Below are 24,407 nucleotides of genomic sequence, written 5' to 3'. Positions count from 1 at the left end.
TGGCCTGGCCGCTGGCAAAGGTAACACTTTTTGGAGGTTTTCCAATCCTTTCCCTCCTTCTTGCGCCCTTCGCTGGTGCTTGAAACTTCCCGCGCGCGCGCCCCATCTATTTCCATTGGCTCTGCTGGTGGGGAGGGCTGCCTTGGTATTTCAGGAATGCGGTAGTCATGGCAACGTTGCTCTCTCCCTTCCCGCCTCTCCTGGGCCCGCGCTTCCTGGCGCACGCCAATCGCAAGCACAGCCTTGGTCAGCTGATCCATCCCCTGTGGGCGGGGTGCGCGGGAAAGTTCATCCTTAACCGTTGGGGACAACCCCTCCTCGAATAACATCTGTATGGGTTCGGAGCCCAGTTCCCACCCGAGGCGGTGAACTATCATGGCAAAGCGCGACCAGTAGTCCCTAACTGACTGGCTCCCCTGTTTACAGTTCATCAATTCCCGCTTTGTCACTTTTTTGAACATCAGTGGAAAACATTGCGTCCATCGCTTGGAAGAATTTCCTCAGGTCCTGCATGGCGGAATTCTGCGTCGCCATAAGGGGTCTGACCCATTCCCTGGCCCCGTCCTGCAGGTGACCCACAACATATGCCACCCGCGCCGCGTCGTCTTCAAAATCGTTATGCTGCAATTCCAATGCGTACTCTATTTCCGTTCTAAACACACTGTATTCTTGCGGCTTCCCCCCAAACTTGTGCACCAGTCCCGGTACCTTCCTTGCTATGGGGGTGGGTCTGACCTGTGCATCTTGAGACCGCCTTTCGTCCAGGCGTGCCGTCAGAATGGCCACATGATGCTCCAAATCTCGGTTCCTCTCCTCCAGCGTTTGCCCTCCAGCTGCTCCCCCTTGGGTGCCTGCTTCTCCGGGCTTGCTCATGATGCTGCCTGCCTGCTGCTGCGCACGAGCAACTTTTCAGGGACTGACGGATTGCTGTAGTGAGTATGAGTTACTCGTGCGTAAACTGGTGCCTCTCTAGGCTAATTTGCCTTGTTAAACCTTTCTGACTGCACAGCCCTTTCTCATCATGACTGTCTCAGTCACTAGCAGAATCCGTCAGTGGGCGTTTCTTGAATCTCTTCCAACATAAGAGTTGTTTGACACCCAATCTCCTCCGCCTCTCACTGCGCGGGAGCCTTCTGCGCAGGGTGGGCGTGGGTAGCGGGGGACCTGTCCCCTCCTCACTGAGTTCCAGTGAAGAGTCCGTGAGCCCTCTCTCCGATTTTCCCATCTGCTCACTTTTGTTCCTGGTGTTGCGCTTAAATGCTTCCCCCTCCACTGAGTCGCCTCTCCCCCTGCTGCTGGGTCCTTCTCCAGCATCATCCAGGAGCCTCCCCTTCGCCTCCCGCTCTGATGTCAGTTCCCTGACATGTACCTTCCATATAGTGGTACCATCAGGGCAGGAATTCAGGGCCTTGATCTTCTGCCCCAATTGGCAGAATGAGGAGGAAGGGGCCCAATTTCAGCAGGTCTGGCTTGCCAAAGAACTCTCATGTTTCCATATTGAAGGGGTTTTGAGAGTTCGTAAAGATTTCTCTACTGCAGTGTTATTTCCTTGAATGTCAACGTAGTCTTCCAGCTCTCAATGAGTGTGCAAAAATACTGTTTTCAGGGAGAGGTTTTCAAGTTATCACACATGAGAACTCAATAGGAAGAAGAAAGGTTATTTGGATTTGAGAGAAAATGGTAGAAGATGGTAAAATGCTAGACATTGCCATGGATGGTATTTTATACAACCTTTAATAAAATAGAGATTTTATTCCACTGCTTTTGCCTGCCTACAACCTTATTGACTTGGGGACAGAGCTGCTGTGATATCACAGAATGTCCACAAACCTCCTAATAAATCAAAAAGGTCAGGTAGCAATCATGTTGATCGAAATGCCACTTCTGTGTGGGAAGTGAAAGGCTAGTTTAGCTAGGGAAAAATTCATACAGGGCTTAAGGATGAGAGAAAGTGGGCTACTTCAGCAAGATGGGAAGAGATGCAAAAGGGAATGAAAAAAAGGACTTGGGAAGTGGAAGTTGTAAGGCAAAGGAGATACAAAGGCAAAGTGGCTGCAAGAGGACAAAACAGATGATGTTCTTAGGAGTAGGAATCAGAGGAACATGTATGGGAGAAAAGGCAAGGAGTTGAGGAAAGAAGAGGAAAACTGTAAACAAGTGAGGCTATGATCAGTTGTCTGTTAGTGAGGGAAGACACAAGGGAGCCCTGGAGCCTGTGGAAAAACAAGTCAGGGAGGCAAAAGGAGATTAAATGTACTGTACTCATTTTCACTTGAAGCTAGTCAAATTTCCAACAGCACATCTCAGGAAATCCTTTTATTTTTTCTTGTGGCTGTCATTAAGAACAGCTGTATGAGAAACCTCTTCTAGATGTCTGTCTCCTTCACTTATCTTTTGCTTGATGTTAATACTGTATTTCGCAGCTGGCAGTGGCAAAATTTTTATCGGTGGTTGCAAGAACAAATGAGCCCTATATTCTAAACAAAATGCTTGATTAACCTGGAGGTAGGCTATATGAACTGTGTATTGATTTGTAATGCTTTGTTGGGTCTCTGGATCGTAATAAAGATCGTTGTTGTATTTCGCAGCACTAATAATACACTTTCAGAGAGGCCCAAACATCCTCAATATTTGTTAGTGCCCTCTAGGGGACAGAAGTAGAGTAGAACGTTATTTTCATCGTTCAGAAAAGAGAAAGTTAGAAGGGAGAATGAACGCAGCTCATAAGACACCCAAGTATTTTGCACAAGAAATATGCAACAAGGTTTACAAGCCAATAAAATGAATTATTCACTTGTCAGCATACATTTATGCCATGCTAATGGATATGCATGAATAAAAAGCTGGCTTGACATTACCGTTTTGTAAATAAATCCAAGGTTCTCTTACATTTTGATAGGCCATGAAAGTCATTAGCAATCATTTGCCTTCTCTCCTAGTAAGAATACTTGCATGGCAATTCTGTTTCATTCCAGCATACATATACCGTCTGCAACGGAAATCCAAGAACGTGCCAGGCTGTCTGCCTAGTGTTCTACTCTTTTTTTTAAAAAAAACAACCTATTGTTTGTTTACTATTTATTAAATTTCTATGCCACCCTTCATCCAAAGATCCACAGGGAAGTTTACGATACAAAATCACCTCTCTAGTCCTCAAACTGAATATATCTGGCCGCTGATGCTTGCATACTTTGTAGCTATAACTGCTTTGTGAATCATGGAGTTGGGTTTGTTTGGCTTCTGAGCGTACCTGTTTAATACCTTAGCTCTTACTATTGGAAGCAAGGCAAGCTATAAAAGTGAAAAGAGCAGGGCTTTTTTTCTATTAAAAAAACGTTTAGGGGGTATTCTCATTTTCCTACTCATATTGAAATACTGCCCCTCAATGAGGCCAAACTTAGATTCACAAAATGTTTAGGAGTGTGCATACCCCTGTGTACCCCCAGGAAAAACAACAACTGGAAAAGAGTAAGTGCATTTGCAGGGACTATTAATTTGTACAGTGCTTTAAGTTGAAGGCACACACACACACACACACACACACACACAAGCTTTTAAGAGAAGAGGATGTATCATGAAACCACCCTGATTACATTAATCTCTTGTCTGTGCTGGAACACTCCAAAACTGGTTCTACCGGGTTTCAATACGGCATCGTTCCAACCAGGGAAAAGTGGATTGCGAAGGGTGCTCATTAGGTAGAACCTGTGACATTGCCAGCTCATCTTCCTCCCCATTCCCAGAGCCCTTTTCAATGCAGTTAAAAAACCGCAAATGTTTGCAACTATTTTTTAATCAGATGAAGAAGGACACATAGGCACATAGTGGAGGCTGGTTCATTAGGGCTACAAATCCCAAGGACAGTGTCATACAAAGAAATAAAATCCCCCAAACTTCAAGGCAACATAATCTTTGAAGTCCCATACACATTTTAAACATTTTAAATTTGATCTCAGAAAAGCTCTCCAAACATTTCTGTCAAGCTACTACAGTGGTACCTCGGGTTAAGAACTTAATTCATTCTGGAGGTCCGTTCTTAACCTGAAACTTTTCTTAACCTGAAGCACCACTTTAGCTAATGGGGCCTCCTGCTGCCGTTGTGCCGCCGCCGCACAATTTCTGTTCTCATCCTGAAGCAAAGTTCTTAACCTGAGGTACTATTTCTGGGTTAGCAGAGTCTGTAACCTGAAGCGTCTGTTACCCGAGGTACCACTGTACTGTTCTATGGACAATCAGGTCTCTGCAGCAGTCTCTGGGGAGAAAAACATGTGAGAATTTGAATTGTGCAGGGACTACCTCTTTTCTAGGCACTGTTGGAAAATCCACTCCACTTCCCAGTGGGAGGAGTTGCGGTGGATCATGTGGCCACCCACTCCCCACTGGGGGCGGGGGACTTCATCCCCCATTGCCAGGGGGATCCCGGCCACGTCAGAGCCTGGCCAGCCAACCTGTTAGCCGGGGGAGCATGGCCGGGGCTGTTTAAATGGAGGAGCGAGCCAGAGGACTTCCTCTTTGGCTCGCTTCCTCAATCACCCGCCCTCCCTCCCTATTTTGCAGGTTAGGCCTGCAAATGGACTTTGGTTGGTTGCCTTGGTTGTCCGAGGGGCCTGGTAGCAATTTTTCCACTTGGCAAATTGGCACTGGCCACTTGGTTTTCGCCTACCTCGTAGCAATCGTCACAACTTTGTTAGGGTTGCAGTTAGGCATTGTTTGACCTTGTGGGGGGGGAGGGGAGGTGTGGCCATCACCTGCACCTCCATGCTTAAGGGTATTCCGTTAAAGGAACCTGGGGGTGTTGATCTAGTCTGAAGCTTGGCTGGGAGGCTAAAGCCTTGACACGACCCTGACGGGAACACCAGGGAGAGCTTGAGTTGGTTCGCATTGACAGGGCTCCCCCTACCGGTGGCTTACCCTTACTAGACTTCCTGCACAATGGGCAGGAGTCAGATATAGTCAGGTCCAATCAATGCCTAAGCCAATACCACTCACATTCTGTAATTTCAATAAAGTTGTGGCCAAAATTTGTCCAATAACATAAACCTAATATCCATGTCCTTGTGTGAGTTATTTCCAACGAGGGGAGGGGGTGGCTGCGGGGTCTCGACACGCAATTATCCTACCCTATCTGAAAGCTGACAAGCATTCTCAGTATTGGCCTTGAAAGCTACACCTTAAAGCACATTTTTGTTGCTATCCAGGAGAAGGGTGGGGGTTGCTGGTCTGAGGAGCTTTGTGTTTTTTATAATATTTTTTAAGAGAGAACGATGGTGGATAGAGCGCGTATCATTCTATAATATCTATTTTTTTACTTAATAATTTGCATTTTTGTGTCTTGGGGAGGAGGATTGGGAAGAGAAATTGTGGGTGGCTTCCATGTGTGTTGCAACTTTCAACCTTATGTGCTATTGAAACTGTAGGGTTTGTGCACATTTCTAGGTTTGAGAGAAGTATGGAGGTTTTGCATTCCTGACCTTCTTCAGCACGTCTTTCCCAAGGAATGAATTAAAATTCAGCTGGATGCATATTTTCTTTAGCCTAGAACATCCCGCCTTTTGTCTCTGTAGGTGATGAAATCCTTATGTGCTTGCTTTTCAAATTCTCTAAATACCAATGTTATATTTAAGCCTTAAAAAACAAAATCAAAAAACAAAAAATAGATCAGCTTCTGCCTCTTGCTACATGGGAGAAGAAAAACAAGTCAAATGTTCAAGGGGAAATAGCCAAATTCATCATGTCGCATCATTAAGAAAGCGGGCTGATAAAATGTGTCATTCTGATGCCAGACAGTTATGTAGATAAATTGATTTTGACCTTGAATCACCTTCAGTGACCCATTCATTTATTTTTTTCTGGCAGGGTGGGGAGGGGAATGAATGACTAGATGCAATTTCTCTTTCAAGAAAGATGCATTGTCATGTGGACTATGGCCAGAGAAAATGTGAACTAGTCTATTGCTATTTATTTCCTGGTCACTTTTAATCCTTAGACTACTCCATACTGAAGGCATTACCCTCTTTCCTGTCATATTTTCTTCCCAGGGTTGTCTCACCACCCCAAATGCAGTCTGTCACTGATGTAGAAAATAGCCCTCTGCTGATGTCTGGAACATATGTGCAGCAGAGGACTGGGATAGTGCCAGCCTGCCCCACCTCATGGCACACCAACTCCACCTCCCTTTTGTGCATTTCGTTCCACATTTCCATAGGGCATGCTGGCTCAAACATTTTGCTGCCTGAGGGGAAGAACAAGAAAGTCTCCCCCTCCAAATTAGTTAGCTACTTCATTCAGTCATCATATTTATATACCAGCTTTCCTGCAAGAAGTTCAAGGGGGTGTACATAGTTCTGCCCCTCCCATTTATCCTCACAGTCACCCTTTGAGGCAGCTTAAGCTGAGAAACTGTGACTAACTCAAGGTCACCCAGTGAGCATTACGGATGGGTGTGGATTTGAACCCTGGTTTCACAGGTCCTAGTCCAACACTCTAACCACTACACCATGCTAGCCAGACTGGCAGCTAAATCTTACTTTGGCACTGGCAGCTGGACTGCATTCTCCACTGCAGCTGAGGTCAGCAGACCAGCTTAGAGGAGCACATGGCAAGTCACATGACACACAGTGCTCTGTCCTCCCAACACATTGCCGTCTCTCCAGCTCCACCCCTCAATAGCATCTACCACCAGCATCTACCAGCTCCTGCCTCCCCACTGGAATCTGCAGTAGCTGCCTCACTCTTCCTCCTGTTAGGGCTGCTCCTGCTGCCCATAAGGGTATATTTACATAGAGCCCCATGTGCAAGGTCCAAACAACAAACAGGCAATTGTACACTTTGATTTTGTAGTTCAGGGTTGGGCAGAAGGCAATCAGGATCTGCTACTTCTCCAGCTTCTGATACCTCCTCATCCCAGTCTTCTCCCTCTTCTACCTCTGACCACTCATCATTGTCCCATCCCCTGGCACTGAACCTTCTTCCCTTAGGGGTTCCCCAGCTGGTACCTCCCTCTGCTTCCAGCCAGTCCATGTCATTTATTCAGAGTTATTTTGGCTGTTCTACTGAAGGAAATCAGCCCTGAGTCTTCACTGGAAGGACAGATCGTGAAGCTGAGGCTGCAATACTTTGGCCACCTCATGAGAAGAGAAGACTCCCTGGAAAAGACCCTTGTGTTGGGAAAGACAAGGAGAAGGGGACGACAGAGGACGAGATAGTTGGATAGTGTTCTTGAAGCTACCAGCATGAGTTTGACCAAACTGCAGGAGGCAGTGGAAGACAGAAATGCCTGGCGTGCTCTGGTCCATGGGGTCACGAAGAGTCGGACACGACTAAACGACTAAACAACAACAACAACACTGATTTGTTGCTTTAAAAATCAGTTTTAAAACTATGAGTAGTGGTAGTAGTAGTGATGATGATGATGATAATAATAATAATAAGTTTCTGACTCCCAGTCCCCTAACAATAGCCACAGTTTATTCAAGTTGGGTGGGGAACTTTTGGAATAGAGTATTCTGCATTATATCCACAATTACCTGCCAACCCCTTTCTCCAAATCCCGCCTTAGCCCTACTATTTTTGGATGTAGACTTAGACTCCACCCTTCACCATAGCAAACTAGTAGGCTTCTTACTGATTGCAGCATGATTAGTAGTAGCTCAGCAATGGAAGAACCAGACTGAAATACCCCTGAACATATGGGGAAATGATATCTGGGATATAGCAATGTCTGAGTGTCTCACCAGACACAGGAGGGCAATCAAAGGCATATCAAATAGAGATACCTTCTAAGAAACGTGGACCCCTTTCTTTAACTATGTTAAAGACCAAAATCAAGACCTTCTTATATCAACCGCTTAGTATTCTCAGTGGAGAATTACGTTAAGTAATATGTTTGAATGTGGAATGTGTAAATGGATGAAACAAACACCATTAGATATACTGCTGGATAAGTGTTTCATGGTTATTGTATTTGTTTTAAAACCATAAAAAATAAGAACAGTTAAAAAGCTTCCCACCACCACCCTAAATTAGGCTGCTGAGACAAAGAAAAGTTGGTGAGAATATTTTGTCCTGTGGCCTGAAGCATCCTGACCAAGGGCCTGTAGAACGTGAGGTCATTTCCTCCTCCTGCAGTTCACATTGCATTTTATGTTGCTGTACACACCATTACCTGATTTGCTTCCCCTTGTCTGCAGCTCTCTGAACACCTGTTCAACGAAGCCCTCATCTGTGCAAGCACAAGGGATGCTTAAAATTTACACACCTTAGCTTAACGGCGGTCTGCGTTATGGAATCAGATGGAAGCTGGTCTGAGGGAAAGCACATTAAACCAGCATTATCTCTCAAGAAACTGCAGGATACAGATGGCTAACAACATGTGTACTTGGCTTCAGCCGCCATTGCTGGGAGTGCACTGGAGCTGGGGTAATAGGCACATAGCTCTTAATTCTTAGCTAACATCCTCCCTCCTAAGCACTGTTTTGCACCTGGCTCTGGTTAGTAGACCACAAGGTTCCTGTTGGTTTGTTTTGTCTTTTTAGTAGATCCTATAAGGCTAAATTCTGCCCAACTGCATTGTGGTGTACTGTACAGGCTGCACAGTGTGAGTGTACATCTTGGGGCACTTATCAAAACGTAAAATTTGCAAACAAATGGTAACAGAATGGCATGATCCCAGCCCCACACTGTGCAGAAATTCTGGAAGTGCTTTTTATTATTATTTTGCATACAGTCCCCGTTATTGTCATATTAACTACAGGTCCATAGGATACTGAACAAAAAGAAAATAACATTATATAACTAAATTGATAGGTCCTCCCCTGTGTTACAAAGCCCATCGCAAAGAAATCTTTCCATCTCTGTTCAGACCTCTTTTTTTTGGTAGACATTACAAATTATGCCAGAGACACACCATTTAAATCAATGCTACTGAGTAGTGAGGTTCCAATGTCAGGCAAAACAGCTCCTCTGATGGAACTTTGTGCCACAAAGCAAACATGACCTGATAAATTAACCAGTAAATTGTATTTCACAGTCTCCATCAATTCAATCTCTTCTTTGTCTGTTGCAATAGGAGAGGATATAGATGTTTAGAGTTTTCCCTAATTTGCTGCATTTGTGATTCTCTGATTCCTTTTACGTCACCAATTTGGCTAAAACAACATAATGTTCAAAGCCTTCTCCCCTTCTCTATGTAATCAGGAGGTTAATGAGATAATTTAAAATATGTTCAATTACCACCCCCACTACATACACTTATACAAAGTTGAAACTGGGATCAATGAAGATACCTCTAAATAGTGCTGGTTTTATAGTTATAACAACTGCTGATTCGAGCCTCTGAAATTCAGCCTCAGTTGCTCGCATTGAGAAGAGATTCATTTATGCTAAACGTCATCAGATTTTGTATGTATAAAGACCATGGCAATCAATTAACAATTTTCTGCTTTTTCACAACACCCCAAATTCAGCAGCCTGAGGACACTGCCTCACTCTCTTTAATGGTAGGGCCAGCCCTGCAGGATTGCATATTTTGTCCCTCTTGCTGGTTCCATCTGCTCTAGTGATGACCCCTATTTATCAGGGATGGTTCTTGAGTCTTGAGTCTGGCCGACACATACACAGAGACCCACTTTTTAGGTGCTGGAAAGCTTGTCACCCAGCAGTGGGCTGCCTCTATGCCAAGCCATTGCCACACAGCCAGGCCATTCATTCCAAGACAGGCACTTCTGTCTGTCCTATACAAGCGCCCACAGGCTAATCTCCCCTCCACTGCCAACCTGGGGTAAAGAACAAGAATGCTGCTCTTCACAGAAGCTTAGGAGTCCATGACTTTCATGGTAATGCTTGTTATCAGTGAAGTTCAGGAAGTGTTACCTTTGAAAGAAAGGCTGTGCCACCTTCTAGGTAGCATATAGGGCAAAACCTGTTTTTTTGCTGCTGAAATTCATTTTGAACTATTGATGACATAAGCTCTCTCTAGGCATTCAGGCCTTGTGCAATTGCCCTGCAGGGTGAGAACTGCGGAGAGCAAGAATGAGCTCACTCACTGGCCCTGCTCTCCCTGCTGCACAAGTTGGGAATGGACTTCTGCATTTTATCTACTCATTTATACCCTTTCATTTATACCCTGCCTTTTTTCTTTCATGGAACCCAAGGTGATATACTTGTGGCACACATACTTGGCAGTTCACCATTCAGAGAATGGTCCAGAGTCCCGGACCTGCTTAGCTTCAGCCAGATCACATGTGCCTTCAGACCAAAACCTGGGACATGGTCTGTAGTCTTAGACCATGTACAATCAGGGTTCTAAATAGTGCAGGAACTTCCTTGTGTGGAGATGACTCTCTGCTACAGGTGTTCAGCCCCATGCAGGTGGGCAGGGAGGCCACTGGGAAAGTGGCAGAGGGGGGCAGGGAAAATTAGCACTTTCCTGCTCCCCCACTACCAATGAAGTAGGGAGCACATGAGGGGGAACATCTAGAGAGGACTATTTTTAAAAAAATCCCTGTTAACTGTCACCCACCTTTCTCTGATCTCTTTGCCTCCCTTTCTACAAAGATCTAAAATCATGCCACTGTGCATCATGTATGGTCTGTAAGCCAGAAACGACAAGTGAATACCACATTCAAATATTCAATAATTGTCTTGGATTAAATGAACCCAGTGGTCCCGCTGGGATCAATTATGAAGTGCTAGTCATCTGAAACCTGCTAGGCAAGCAAGTAGTTAATCAGGCATGTAGAACTCATATATCAGCTGACCTCCGTGTCCAAGGGCATGAGGTGGGTCTTTTCTCACTTGATCAGCAATGGAGGTGTGGCCAATTAGACTCGTTTTCTCTGACATCAATATCCATTGTGTTTTCTCTTGTCCTTTAATGACCTTACAATTGATCTACTCACTCTTTGATCCTAGTTAGCTGACCAAGGAGAAGCTGGCATCCGTTTCAGTTGCTTAACTTGTTGATTTCAATTGTTGAATATAATTTCCTTGAGTCCATTGTTGCTCATTTCCATGGATGAGGTTTAAATTAGCAGATCAGAGCGAGGAAATGCATCCAAGTTCTTTGTGGTAATTAAGAAGAGGAGGGTTTGAAAGGCTTTTCATAATGGCTGTAAGAAGCATGACAAACTCTGATGCAAAATAACAGGCACTTTTAAAAACAGGCTGCTGTCATAAATAGCCTGAAATACATTCCAAACTGGAGCTTTGAATTAGTCAGTTGAGTTTTCTTTGTGGGTGTTTTTCCCCCTGAGCTAAAGCCCTGTTAATAGAAATGTCTAGTAAGAAAAGATAACAACTGCAGCCAAAATTTAAACAGTGAGAGTAAAATAGTACCTTTATGAAGACCAACCAAGATTCATGATGTACAAACTTTGGTTGACTTAGGCTGCTGTCCTAAGCACACTTACATGAAAATAAGTCCCTTTGAAATCCAGGATCCTACTTCCAAGTAAACATGACTAGGCTTGGGTTAGTTTTAGAGAAGTAAAAGTAAAAGTCTTACGGGTCAGGGATATTAAAAGGAATAAGGGGAGGCAGGTGGAATTGAATTGGGCCATGGGAAGATGGGAAGCTTGGGACAAAGCACTTGTGTTGGATTTAGAAGGTGATGGTTCATATGAATTTTCAGGCTTCATAGGGGAAGAAGAGGTGTCAAGAAAAAATTCTTGCAGCGCTTACGAACTGGTGTAGTGTAACAGACAACTCAGGGCCAATTTAGGGAGTATCTGGTTCAAATCTGCTTCTGATTCACTAAATAAACTTAGTGGTTTGACCATATTTCACCTGTGTTTTGTCAGCTCAACTGGCTTCCACTGCATTTCCAATTTAAAATACTGGTTTTAACATGTAAATAGCTTGGGACCATGTTACCAGAAAGCTTTGTTGAGATCCTATCCTGATTGCTGCATTATTATATATAGAGACTGCTTCTGAGAGCAATTCGGAAATGCTTCTGGACCCAATTTGAACTGCTGGTGCATACTTTTAAGTCTCTAAAAGCATCTTGGGAGCAAAGTACTTGATGGAGCACTATCAACCTGTCTGCATGCTGTGGTCATTGGGCACTGCCCTTCATAGAGAAGTAAGGAAAACCAACAACAGAAAATTGGGGGGGGGATGACAGTGACCCCCCAATTCATTCCCCCCCCCCCTATGCCTTCACATCTCTAGCCCTTCCCCAAATAATCACCTTCACTATCTTGTAGCTATCAGCAACACCCCACTTTTAAAATTCTTTTAATATTATCATAAATGTTTTTAACACTCTGAGACTTTATTGCACTTTTATCTGTTTTCAATTTGTTCAAAGTTTAGTAAACCACACTGAAATCATATGGATGCTTTAAAAAACCCCCAACCCCCCCCTGTCAATTGGCATTTTGTATATATCGACACAGATACGTATACTTTGAATGATATGGTAGATATAGGATTCCCTCTCCCCACACCTTCCCTGTGGGAAAAATATCAATCCAGGGTATAGCTGACATTGAAACGAATGGTGATCCTCTCATTGGAATCTGTGCGGGGTTTGCTTTATTTAGCACACTGCAGCTGAGCTTGATGAATGAGGTCTTCATGCTTCAGGGTATGATGCTTTCTTGTATTTGTCTTGTCAGCTGTGACCTGCCATTGTGAAGTCAGCAAGGAGGTCAACATAAGCTCTGCAAATGAGACAAAACCTCCACAATGTCTGTGTCATTGGCCTGCCCGTAACTGGGCTTGATGCCCAAGAAGACTGTCCAGGTCGGTGGTCCAGAAACTCCAGGCAGGCAAGGATTTGAGCACATGCTGGAAAGCAGATGGGCAGTGAAGCTGGGACAGGTAGTCCGAAAGCAGTTCATTCTTCCCCCAAGGGATGAACTGTTCACACTGAGAAGCCAGGCCAGTGCATGATGTGAAAGATTCTCTTGCTCAGAGCCTGGAGAGCAACTGTCAGTCTGCATAGAACCGGGACAGGGAACCCTTTTCTGGCTGAGGGCCACATCCCCTTATGGGCAACTTTCTGGGGGGCATGTGCCAGTGGTGGGTGGGACCAGAGGCAAAAGTGGGTGGAGCAACAAATGCAAATTTTAGTTTTGAAGAGTAGGTCAGCTTCTGCACACATGCTTCTGTTTCCTCTATCCAGGTAAGCAAGAGGCATGATCAGAGCGCACATTCCAGCCAAGCAAAGAAAACCATAGCTGTGCCCTGAGGAGAAGTGTCTAGGGAGAGCCCCAAGGCCAGATAGAGAAGCCTTGAGGGCCACATTAAACCCCTGGGCCTGAGGTTCCAAACACCTAGTGTTTGAAATTTGCCAGGCACTAGGCACATTTTGTAACTGGCTATTGGTCACTTGTGACCACGTGAAGATGTCAGAGCGCCAGGATGACGCCTGATATCTCCATCATCATCATCATTTTTAATTTGTATACCATCTTTTTATCTTACAATACTCAAAGCGGTTTACCAGCTGAAGAAACAAAAATGTACATCTTATAACAATCTAATGCAATACAAAAATGTGATAATAAAATATAACTTTAAAATAGACAACCTACATCAAAAAAGTAACATTCAGCAATCATTAGAATAGTATTAAATAATAATAACAACATATAAAAGTTAAACAGAAATCCACTCAAAGTTACAATAAATAATTTCTAAACTATAATCAATAAAACAACAGCAAGCCACAGTACATAAAATAATGCAATACAAATTGAGAAGCAGAGACTAGAGCAGGGGTAGGCAACCTAAGGCCTGGGGGCCGGATGCAGCCCAATCGCCTTCTCAATCCGGCCCGTGGACAGTCCAGAAATCAGTGTGTTTTACATAAGTAGTATGTGCCCTTTTATTTAAAATGCATCTCTGGGTTATTTGTGGGGCATAGGAATTCGTTCATCCCCCCCCCAAAAAATATAGTCCGGCCCACCACAAGGTCTGAGGGACTGTGGACCGGCCCACGGCTGAAAAAGGTTGCTGACCCCTGGACTAGAGGGTGGAGCAAGGCAGGTGGAAGGAGGCCTTGCCTGATGAAGTCTCTCCCCTCACAGTTCTTCCTCCAGGACCAGCTCCCTTATGAGGTCTCGTAGGGTCAGAGGGTGGGACAAGGCAGGTGGAAGGAAGCCTTGTCTGATGGAGTCTCTCCCCTCACCATCTCCCCTCCACCATCTGAAGGTGTATGCCTGGGAATCCTTGGATCTTGACCATTTTCACACACTAGCAACACATCCTGTTGTATTTTATCTGCACAATCAGAATAAATTTTAGGAACCAAAAAGTCGTATTGCTGCCACATTCGTAAAGTTGCCCCAAAATGGCAACTAGGCATTCAGTTTTGGCAACCATCACCCTGGTTAAAGGAGCCATTTGACGCCTAGCTTATATTGCTGAGTTTCTAACACTGAACACATCTTCTCTAAAGAGGTCACTGGAGGATGTCTTGGTGGTTTTGACCTACCCTTTTCCTGCTTATTTCTCAAGATCTATGAACAGAACATGATTTGTGAAAAACCACAGTTTGGAGATTCACCTTGCAGATCCTAAAACTGTTTTTTTTAAAAAACCAACAACAACAACAACTCCCTAGTTTTAATAAAAGTGTCTTGGGAGTTGGGTGCAGAAGCCTCTGAGGAAGATGTCAGCTGTAAAATCCTGCTGAGGACCAGTCACTGCTGTGCTGGATGGTAGCCAGTGTGTCTAAAGCTCTGGCATAATTTGACGGGTAATCTGGAATGATGGAACAGAACAAGACTCTGGCTGCACAGATGGGTCATTCCTTTTCTTTGCTCTGCATGCTGCTACTTACTATCTTGTCACCTCAAAGCTTGCAGCGAGGTCAGCAGAACCTCTGCAGCTGAGATGGAAATTCCTTACTGGCCTGATCTTCGCTGAGGTTAATAGGCAGTGTGATGCACAATCTTAATAGCCATAAAGGCATTTGGAAAGCCTAAGAAGGGAGCGTTCTCAGTTCATCTTGCTTTGGCAATAACATGAAGCATTCAGCGAAAGACTTCACCCATGAATGTGAAGAAGTCCTCAGTGGGAATTTCAGGAGGAATCCTGGATCAATATTATATTGTCAGATGCTCTCTACTTCCTTAAAGTGATGAAAGCATCTAGGGGCAGTCATTCCTCAGTTATGGCTTCCTCTGGAGAAGAGCGCACTGGAGACAAGTGGTATTTACTTGAACTCACTGAAAAAGACCTTGTGGTTGAAACAAATTTGGTCATTAAACTTTGTACTGATTCCTTTCACTGCATTCATCACTTTCAGTTCTTCAGTATGCTGATGACACACAGCTCTATTTCTTCTTCATTTGCAAGGTGTGGTGGTGGGTTTGCTAAACTGGTGCCTGGCCTTGGCAGTGGACCTGATGAGGACTAACAAACTGAAGCTGTGTCCAGCTAAAAAAGAGACACTGTTAATACTGGTTCCCCAGTCTGCATGGGTTAAGTGCGTCTTGTTATAGATTGGGTCACTCTTCCCCTGAAGGGGTAGGGGCACAGCTGAGGGGTGCTGTGGATTTGTCATCAAAGGAACATGTGACCACTGTTGCATGGAGTGCCTTCTACCAGCTTCAGCTGGTGGCCCAGCTGTCATCCTATCTGCATGGGGGTAGCCTGACTTGAGAGATCTGTGCTCCAGTAACCTATTGGTTAGATTACTGCAATGCATTGTACTTTGGGCTGCCCCTGAAGACTTCCCAAACAGCAATAAGTGAAGAATGTGGTGGGCAGAGTATTATCCAGGATCAGGTGGTCTGAACATATAACTCCAGTTCTTGGCCCACTTGTGCTGGTGGTCAATTGGTTTCTGAGCCCAGTTCAAAAAACTGGTTTTAACCTATAATGCCTTGCAGCACATCTTGGAATCCCAATAGCTCAAGGACCACCTTTCCCCATATGAACCCATTTCTGGACCCTGAAATCAGCACGGACCCTGAGATCAACATATCAGGCCCTTCCCTGTGTGCCCCTTTCAAGATATGTTCAGGGGGTGGCAATGAGAGAACCGACCTTTTCTATGGTAGCGCTCCACCCTGTCCTTGTAGAATGCTTAGCCCAGGGCAGATCAGCTGGTTCCAACTTCATCATATTTTTGGTACCAGGCACAGATGTTTTATTTTCGTTGATATTTGGACAGCACTAATGCTCTGGCTTTTTGGTGTCCATTCTTTTGTTGGATGTCAATGGATATTTTACATTGTCATGTTGGGTTGTTGTTGCTGTTGTTTTCAGACAAACACGTTTAGTATATATGTATTGCTTTAATGGATTTTGTATTGTATATTGCATTTTTCTGTGTTTTATTGTCATGTAAATCACTTTGAGACTCCTTTTGGGGCACAAAGCCATATATCAGGACCCCCACAAAGAAGCCTACAAACTGTGTGCAGCGAAGGCTGTTGGATCTGTTGGGATACTGCCAGGGAGATAAAGTCCATCATGGCCCCCAAGCCGTCTGCTGGACGATCCATCGACCTCCCGTAGGCACGCAGTATCAGCAATTAGCGACATGAGTTTCTAGAAAATATCTTGCCACATTCCAGAGCTCATGCACACTCTATCAGCAGATAATGCACAGCCAAAGTCGCACTCAGGAGAGCATTATTTACAAGTTTATTCAGCGTTGATCAGAACACAGAAAAACATGACTGCCTGCTTTAGTGTCTACGACACACAGAGAGAGAAACGAAAGCAGTAGCAAACATAAACACCCTGTGAACAGGACATGCGCAGACTCTGACTCACAAAGCCTGCTCCCTTTTAAGGTGGAACGGAAATATCCTAACAGGATCTTCACCCTCTCTCAACAGAGCTACAATTCTCAAGGTTTTATTTGAAGAAGGAAGTGTTAAACCAGTTTAAATATGCTGTGCAGATAAGGTACCTGGAATAAGGGGACCCAAAGTTGAGTGCTCAGTGACTCATTGCTTCTTGAACATCTTCTGCTTTATATAAAAGCTTATGCTGATCTCGCCCCCCCGCCACAATTAATCAACAAGTGCGCTCACATTTTATTTGCTTCCAAGCAAACATTGTTATTTTCAGTTATAGCCTCCTTTTTGTGCTTTTTTTAAAGAAGGAAGCACTGAACAGTCTGCCACAAGTGCAGTAGTTCATTAAGCTTCCCTTTTTGCCAACTTCTGTGATTCTTCCAGAATTTTAATCTCTGTAGTATTTTTTTTTAATGCTACAAAGAAGTGCTTTGCTAGGACCATTTATCATCCTTTGCCTTAAGCAAAGTATATAAGATTATATTTGTTCTTGCATTATGCTGTGAACTTCTGGGACTTTTGCAATGAATAGCTGAGGAAGTAGCATATTTTAGCAAATGCAGTGTTGCTTCTTTAAAAAAAAAAGTCCTCTAGAACTAACGCCCCTTTAAATACTGATTTGTTTATTTTCTCTGATTGTTTCCTGGTTTGCAGTGCCACCTAGACATTTTTATAAATCTGCAGTTCAGCTGAACATGTAGGTTCACACCCCCAACCCCCAACACCTCACTCACTGATAGTTACTTCACACATGAAAACAGAAGGAACCCAAGATTTACCATTATGGTGTCATGATGAATCTACCCATATAATTCAGGTGTTGCAAGGACATGCTTGTTGTATTCATGCTTATCCTCATGCAATGGATGACATGACCTTGGTCTGGATTCAGATTTAGTTATATTTACTGCTTTCTCAATAGTAACCTGTGCAAGCACAGAGGAGATGAAATATATATATATAGAGAGAGGGATTAAGTTTCATCAGGTACCATAATTCAGCATTAGGAAGTGCCTCTTTGAAGCAGTTGGTCCAATTTGTGGAGTTTGGTTGTTGTTGTTTTTACACATACTGAGCATAATCAGTCTTTCTCATTGACTTCAGTCTCAGAGACAGATTTGTATGCTCCATGAAAGCTAACAGGAAAATCACTGTAGCAAAGGAAATCTCTGGCGTAGGCTGATTCTGTAGAAATAAGTCCCATTGACACCAGTGGAGCTTTCTGCCATGGAATGAACTTACAATATGGAAGCTAAGAGCAACAACTTTAGTGAATACACACTGCTTTTAAAACAAACTGGTGCTGTAACTTCAAGGCAATACTCTGAGAGCACTAATGGGAAAAGAAACACACTGTGATCATCATCAAAAACTTGCCTCTGAAACTGCTATGTTAGTGGAGAAAGCATGCACACAGCAAAACCATTTCTCCCTCTGCTGTTATGTATGAGCTTCGGTGGAAGTTCAAGGAGGATGCTGCTTGAGCTGTGATGAATTGTGAGGCTTCTGCCAATGTGAGTAATTGATGCTTAAGATTCAACAAGTCAAATGCTTGGGAGCAATCTGTTTCAGCCTGCTTTTCATCCATTTATTATCTGAAAGTTGTTCCTCAAGGTCCAGCAAGTAAAAGCGATGCTTCCCCTCCCCACTTCAAAGAATGGGCCTTCAGTGACAAAGCAACCATCAGTGGTGCAGTGTACAAATGTTGAACTGCAAGACAGACTCCAGGATCATCTTTGCTTTTCTGCGATGTTTTTGTACATCAGAAAATGTTTGATGGAGAGAGAATGCCTGATATTTATCAGAAGGTATCAGCAAATATTTCAAAGATGTGTCACACAGGTTTGTAACATAGCTCCTTTCTGAACTTGCTAGAAAGAATGCTCAGCTCTGCCCACAGAGGTGAAAAAAGGCACACTCTGGTTCCCTCTGTAAGTGACAGGACTGAGGACAGTGTATTGTTTTTGTGTAGTTTGATGGCTTTGTTGTTGTTTTCTTGTAGTTTTTGAAGGTAATTCATCCAATATGCTGGTTAGGAATCTTCAAAAGGAATAATATGAAATATATGCTTAGCTCATGAGCTGAATGAGTAGCTTACAATATTAATGAAAAAGACCTGTGTAATAGGGTCAGCTGTCCAAAAACAAGGTGTCAAAAAGTCCACTAGACCATTTCATTTCATTTTGTTTCATTTACAGTGGTACCTCAGTTTACGAACTTAATCCATTCTGGAAGTCCATTCTTAAACCAAAATGGTTCTTAAACCGAGGCGCACTTTCCCTAATGAGGCCCCCTGCCGCTGGTGCCCTTCCACCATTCGGATTCCGTTCTTAGACCAAGGTAAAGTTTGCAAACCGGGACACTACTTCCGGTTTTGTGGAATTCGTAAACCGAGTAGTTCATAAACAGGGCTGTTCTTAAATCGAGGTACCACTGTATTTAGTTTATATCCCTTCCTCCTAAAGGAGCCCAGGGAAGCAACTACATCAGTGCATTCTTTTTTTTGGGGGGGAGGGGGAATTAAGACATTTCAGAATCATGTATCACAGCCCCTAACTTCAAAATGTTTTAATGATGTTATAGGGTAACATTCTCTCCCAGGAACAAGATTTTATGAACTTTTCTTGGCAGCCAAGCCATCCTTTGTGCTCATTTATTTGAGGTAGTTGAGTGGGTATAAAATTTTATATTGCAGGACTTCAGGCAAACTTTTAAAATGTCTAGTAGGTAAGAATATGAAACTCCAGTTATCAAAAGAAGGTAATTAAATTTCTAGTGATGGTTCAGTGAACTCTGTGTGCTTTGTCACATCTGTGAAGGCTCCTCACTCCCTGGGTTAAAAAGTGGTTGCTATGGTGTAACTAGCAGTTATGACATCATAAAGCAAGCTGATGTTAGCCTTTGAGTGGGTGGATTAGATAATGATTTGACTTGTCTACCAGCTCATACCAGGGACAAGCAGCTATTTAAATGCAGGAGTTTCACAGTGAAGCTCAGTAATTTGCCCATTGCACCTTGCTGGTCCATAAAATTTGTATGTCAGCAAAGAATCGTCAACATTTATATCCATTCAGTCAGACTTCAGCCTTATTCCTAACACCTGGGTGAGTAATGACCTAATAAATCTTCAGCTATACTTTATTCATTAATGATCAATAACTGTCATCCCTCCCTGTGTTTTAAAGACAAAAGTCTAGTGGTACTTCTATAAACCTTTTGGCCTTTGGTGAATATCCATCAGTAATGTTTAAAAGTTATATAGCACTTTTTGAGTGTTCAGAAGCTTTTCACATGCATTTGGCTCAATAACAGCAGTATCATAGTCTTATTGCAGATCTGAAGTTGAGAGATGGTGGCTTGCCCATAGCCACCTGATGATTTTGTGCCTGAGGCAAGTCAGGATTCTGAACTGGAGGCTGTCGAATTCACACTTCAGACAGGCTGGAATCTCAACTACATAATGCATGACTGGTGGTCATGCAACCTTTGTTTAAAAGCCTACAAGGAAGGAGATTCCACTACCTTTCATTGGAATTTGTTCCACTGCCAGAAAGTTCTTCCTGAGGTTTAGTCAGAATCTTCTTTCTTGTAACTTGAAGCCATTGGTTCTCCTAGCCTCTGGAGCAGGAGAAAACAAGCTTGCTGACAACGCTTTAAATATTTGAAGATGGCTGTTGTATCTCCTCTCAGTCTCCTCCTTACCAGGCTAAATATACTCAACCCCCTCAACAGTTCCCCATAAGGCTTGGTTTCCACACCCTTTATCATCTTGGCTGCCCTCCTCTGCACATGCTCCACCTTGTCAACATCCTTCTTAAAGTGTGGCACCCAGTACTCCAGGTGTGGTCTGTCCAAGGTTGAATAGAGCAGGATTATTAAATGCCTGGAGAACAATAAATTCCTCTTCACTGGGCATGGAAGACTGGACACTGAAAGAAGCAACTCCCAGCTGATCTGAGAGCAAGTTCATAGATGGTGTCTTTGCCGGCCTGCTTCTCCTAACGCTCACACAAGGCAGTCGATGTCCCATTGCATTAATAAGCAAATATGACTTCCAAGGGGTAGAATACTATGGCTGTGCCCTGATTGGCTGATTCAAATACCAAGGTTCCTGTTTGGAGCAGTGGCAGTTGGCTGAAGGGAGTCGGTTGGTGAGGTGTGGCAAGAGGGAAAGTGGAACACCAATGGTGTGCTGGTCCCGAGGGTTAACCGTGCGGCAAGGTCCGAGTCCAGTCCAAGGTTGAGGGTGCGATATGGAGGCTGTCCATCAAAGCTGAAGCTGGGTCTAAGGCAGGGAGTCGGGTGAGGTCAGAAACTCTGGCAGAAGAGCAGGACTCCCGCAACCTGGGACTGGGCTGGCTGGCTTTTATCTGCCCCGAAGCATAGGGCGGCCCCAGTCCACAGGTGACTCGCCTCTCCTGGCCTGGAGACGAGCACTCCTACTGCGATAACTTAGTTCCCTCCCCCTCTCTGTCCTGAGCCTCTGCAGCTCAGGAGAGGCTGGAGGGTTACCGGACCCAGAGGCAACCTCAGCTTTCCCTGACGGGGCTGAGAGTGGAGCACCTGCAGGCAATGGGTCAGAGCAGACTCAGCTGGTGCCTGCACCTGAGGATCCAGCACAGGTGAGGACCCTTCAGGTTCAAGCCCCAGCCCTGGCTCAGCTGGTTCTGGAGGCGGGGACTCCTGTACAGGCTGGGATTCCTCAGGTTCAGCCTCCAAGTCCGAATCCCAGGCCATCACAAATGGACTATCTGTGAGGAAACTATAACAGTTTAACTGCATTGGTCAGTAGCAGTCTCTTTTTCCTATCTTCTTCACCCTGTGGACATGGGCTTCAAATCTTCAACAGCAAAGACAACAACCCAGAAAGCTACATCAGGCAGACACAGCGCACTGATGAAGCAAAGTGAAGCGCCTCAAGCAGCAGAAGCCCAAGAGGAGGCATCCACCACCCACCCCATTGCCTCTGCCAGCAGCGGAGAAGCACCATCACCAGCCGGGGCGGAGGAAGGGGGTGTGGTGGGGATGGATCACCCCGGGTGTCTTCACTGAGGGGGTGACATTTGGCACACCGCCTGCCCGTGACACCCAAGCCTACCCCAAGCCATCAGGGGAAGGGGGAGCTGTGCTGTTTTGCCGGCAGCATCCCCACCTTCCCCCTTCATTTTGACAGCTTGGGGGAGGCTTGGGAGTCGCAGATGGGCGGCACGCCAAATGTCCGCCATTGGCAGCTCGCTCCGCCCCTGTGGGCAGCTAACTCCGCCCCTGGCTACAGGGCACGCGTGCACCTGAGCAGCTATCCCACGCCTGGGAGCCCCTTCAGGAGCACCCACTGCCCCCCTTGGGAGCGTGCCCACCCTGGGCAGTGCAGGCATATGCTTCACCGCTGTCCCCAGCAGTAGTGGATTACAGCAAGCTCTTACCAAAATCTTGCAAGATTTCAACAGAAGTGGGAACCACTGCCAGTGCAAAGCAGGTAGGAGGGGTACAAAGAAGTAGCAGCAAAGGGGGGGGGGCGGGGGGGTCACATTCCCGTTTTGCCTTAAGAGGTACAATGAGACATGCTGTCCCTTACTTCAGGTGTGCTTATAGGCCCTGCATGTGTCAAATGGGACCCCCCCCACCTCTTTGAACAGGGTGGCTTCTAGGCTTTTGAAAGAGTCTCAGAAAGTAGTTTTCTGTGCCTTTTCCCACAGAGCATCCATTCAAATGGGCAGTTTACCCTGTGAAAGCTGAGGTGGTACAGTCAGTGCCACAAGGGGGCTCTACCACACTGAATTGGCTCGTGACCCAGAGGTGAGCTCAAGAAGACGTCATACCCATATACCATACCTTTAGAGCTCTCTTAGGCCATGGCTTCCCTCAAAGAATCCTGGGAGCTGTAGTTTGTTAAGGATGCTGAGAGTTATGGGACTTCCGGGTTGGCGCCTCAGGCAATGGCGGATTTCCTCCGATCGGGAGGAATCCGCTCCGTGGAAAAAAGGGTCTGAACCGCCACGGCGAGGCGGAGACCCATTAAAAACCACAGGTGGGAGAAGCCTGTGGACGTGGGATTCGGCTGGCACCTTTGCGCCCCCCTACTCGCGGGGAGACCCGGTTTCGGGGATCCGGAGCGACGTGGGGTGAGCGGCGCGGTGCCTTGAATCGACTGCTTCTTTCACGGAGTGAAGCCGCATGGCTGTTGCCGGAGAGCGCTGACTTTTTCCTGTGGACAATTGGACTCTAAACAACGACCCGTGAGTAGAACGGAAAATTGGATTAAGAAATTTCTTCTAATTTGGCACTGAAGCAGAAAGGTCTAAACAGGAAGTCAGCCTTCCGCTTTTTGTAGATAGATTAAAGCAAAGACACGGCAAGCTAGAGTTAAGAAAATCGTCTGTAAAGGATCAATTCTCATCATCTAAAATTACTGAACCCCCCTTGGAAGCAGGAGAAGAGGGGGGATTTCCCCCCCCCCTGGACTGTTTAAACCTGCAGAAGAGAGTGTAAAGAAAAGTAATTTTCCACCGTCTTGAACCTGGGAGTGGGGTGTCAGGACAGACGTCCTCGGGAAGTTCATTGACTATAGACAAACATTTTTGACAGACAGTTAAAAGAACATAGTGACTCCATTGTTCCCCTTCGCATCTAAAAGGAACAAAATATTGACAAAATATCTGAAAAAGGAAACTTTGTTGTTAGATCTGCTATAAAAAAATAAAAAAAGAGATGGATACAAATAGAAGCTTTTCCCCTAGAGGGAGCTTGTGAAACTGTTATTAAATCTGAACTGGGGAGCTTTGCAGCTGCAATAGATTAAGATCGTGGGATCAGGCTTTGACCTTGCACAAGAATGTACTCGGAGGCTCTGGTGCGTGCTTTCTGCAAGACAAGTGCTTTATTGGAACAGTTACATGAGAAGACGGATTTGATGACTGCTGCGATTGGAAATTTTGGACAGGTAGTGGGTATCTATATAGAACCCACTCAGGAATTAATCCAGGAGAGTGCTCTGACAGATCAGATGAAGGAGGAGGTTGTGGCTGGACCTTGGGAGGCAGAGATGGAGGGAACTGTGGCCCAGCAGGAACATGAGTTGTTGGATCTGAGGAATGAACCTGGAAAAAGCCAGATTTGGAGAGATAGAGTTTTGCTTGGCTTGGAGATGGGGGGCTGGATAGACCCCCCTATGCAGGGATGTTTTGACTTTTCAAGTCTGGCTTTGGGCTGGGAGGAGTTTGGAGTTGTGGGGGTCCTCAACTTTGGAGGGACTTTGAAACATGTTATTAAATACCACATGGAGTTCAGTGTTGATTATGGAAAAGGGGCTGATCTGTCGAGAAGGGACAAAAATATTGTCAAGCTGGAGTCTCCACGAGTGAAAGGAGCAGAAGACAAAGTAAAGTACAGGTATAAATATGAAGAAGATCTTCGGAAGGGACATGGAAGAGACTTAAGGGCCTCGGACATAAGGTTACCAGGTTAATGAACTAGGTGGATGGGATAGAAAGGACTGACAAAACCCGAGACCAGGAGGAAGAGACGTTGGATGAAGATTGGAAGAAAGTTTTAAAAATTTTACTTAGGAATGTTTTCTAAAATTAATGAGTATTAGAAAAATGTTGGAATGAAATTATTTGGCTTTAGCAAAAATGTTAAAAAGAA

At 44.9% G+C, this 24,407-nt stretch overlaps 2 long non-coding RNA genes across 2 annotated transcripts; one reads left to right on the top strand and one right to left on the bottom strand.

The window, feature by feature from the left end:
• Positions 1 to 8,169: 8,169 nt before the first annotated feature.
• Positions 8,170 to 12,593, bottom strand: LOC308476982. Its single transcript, XR_013986310.1, has 3 exons — positions 12,490 to 12,593; positions 10,899 to 11,260; positions 8,170 to 8,303 (listed from the first exon to the last, which is right to left on the bottom strand). It is a non-coding gene; the product is annotated as an uncharacterized lncRNA (long non-coding RNA).
• Positions 12,594 to 12,686: 93 nt separating this feature from the next.
• LOC308476956 lies at positions 12,687 to 15,240 on the top strand. The gene is made up of 2 exons (XR_013986271.1): positions 12,687 to 12,825; positions 14,037 to 15,240. It is a non-coding gene; the product is annotated as an uncharacterized lncRNA (long non-coding RNA).
• Positions 15,241 to 24,407: the final 9,167 nt, after the last annotated feature.

The sequence above is a fragment of the Podarcis pityusensis genome (assembly GCF_964106645.2).
Source record: "Podarcis pityusensis genome assembly, chromosome: 5".
In the NCBI taxonomy this organism is placed as follows: domain Eukaryota; kingdom Metazoa; phylum Chordata; class Lepidosauria; order Squamata; family Lacertidae; genus Podarcis; species Podarcis pityusensis.
The sequence above is the reverse complement of the archived record's forward strand: the minus strand, read 5'-3'. Positions and strand labels throughout refer to the sequence as shown.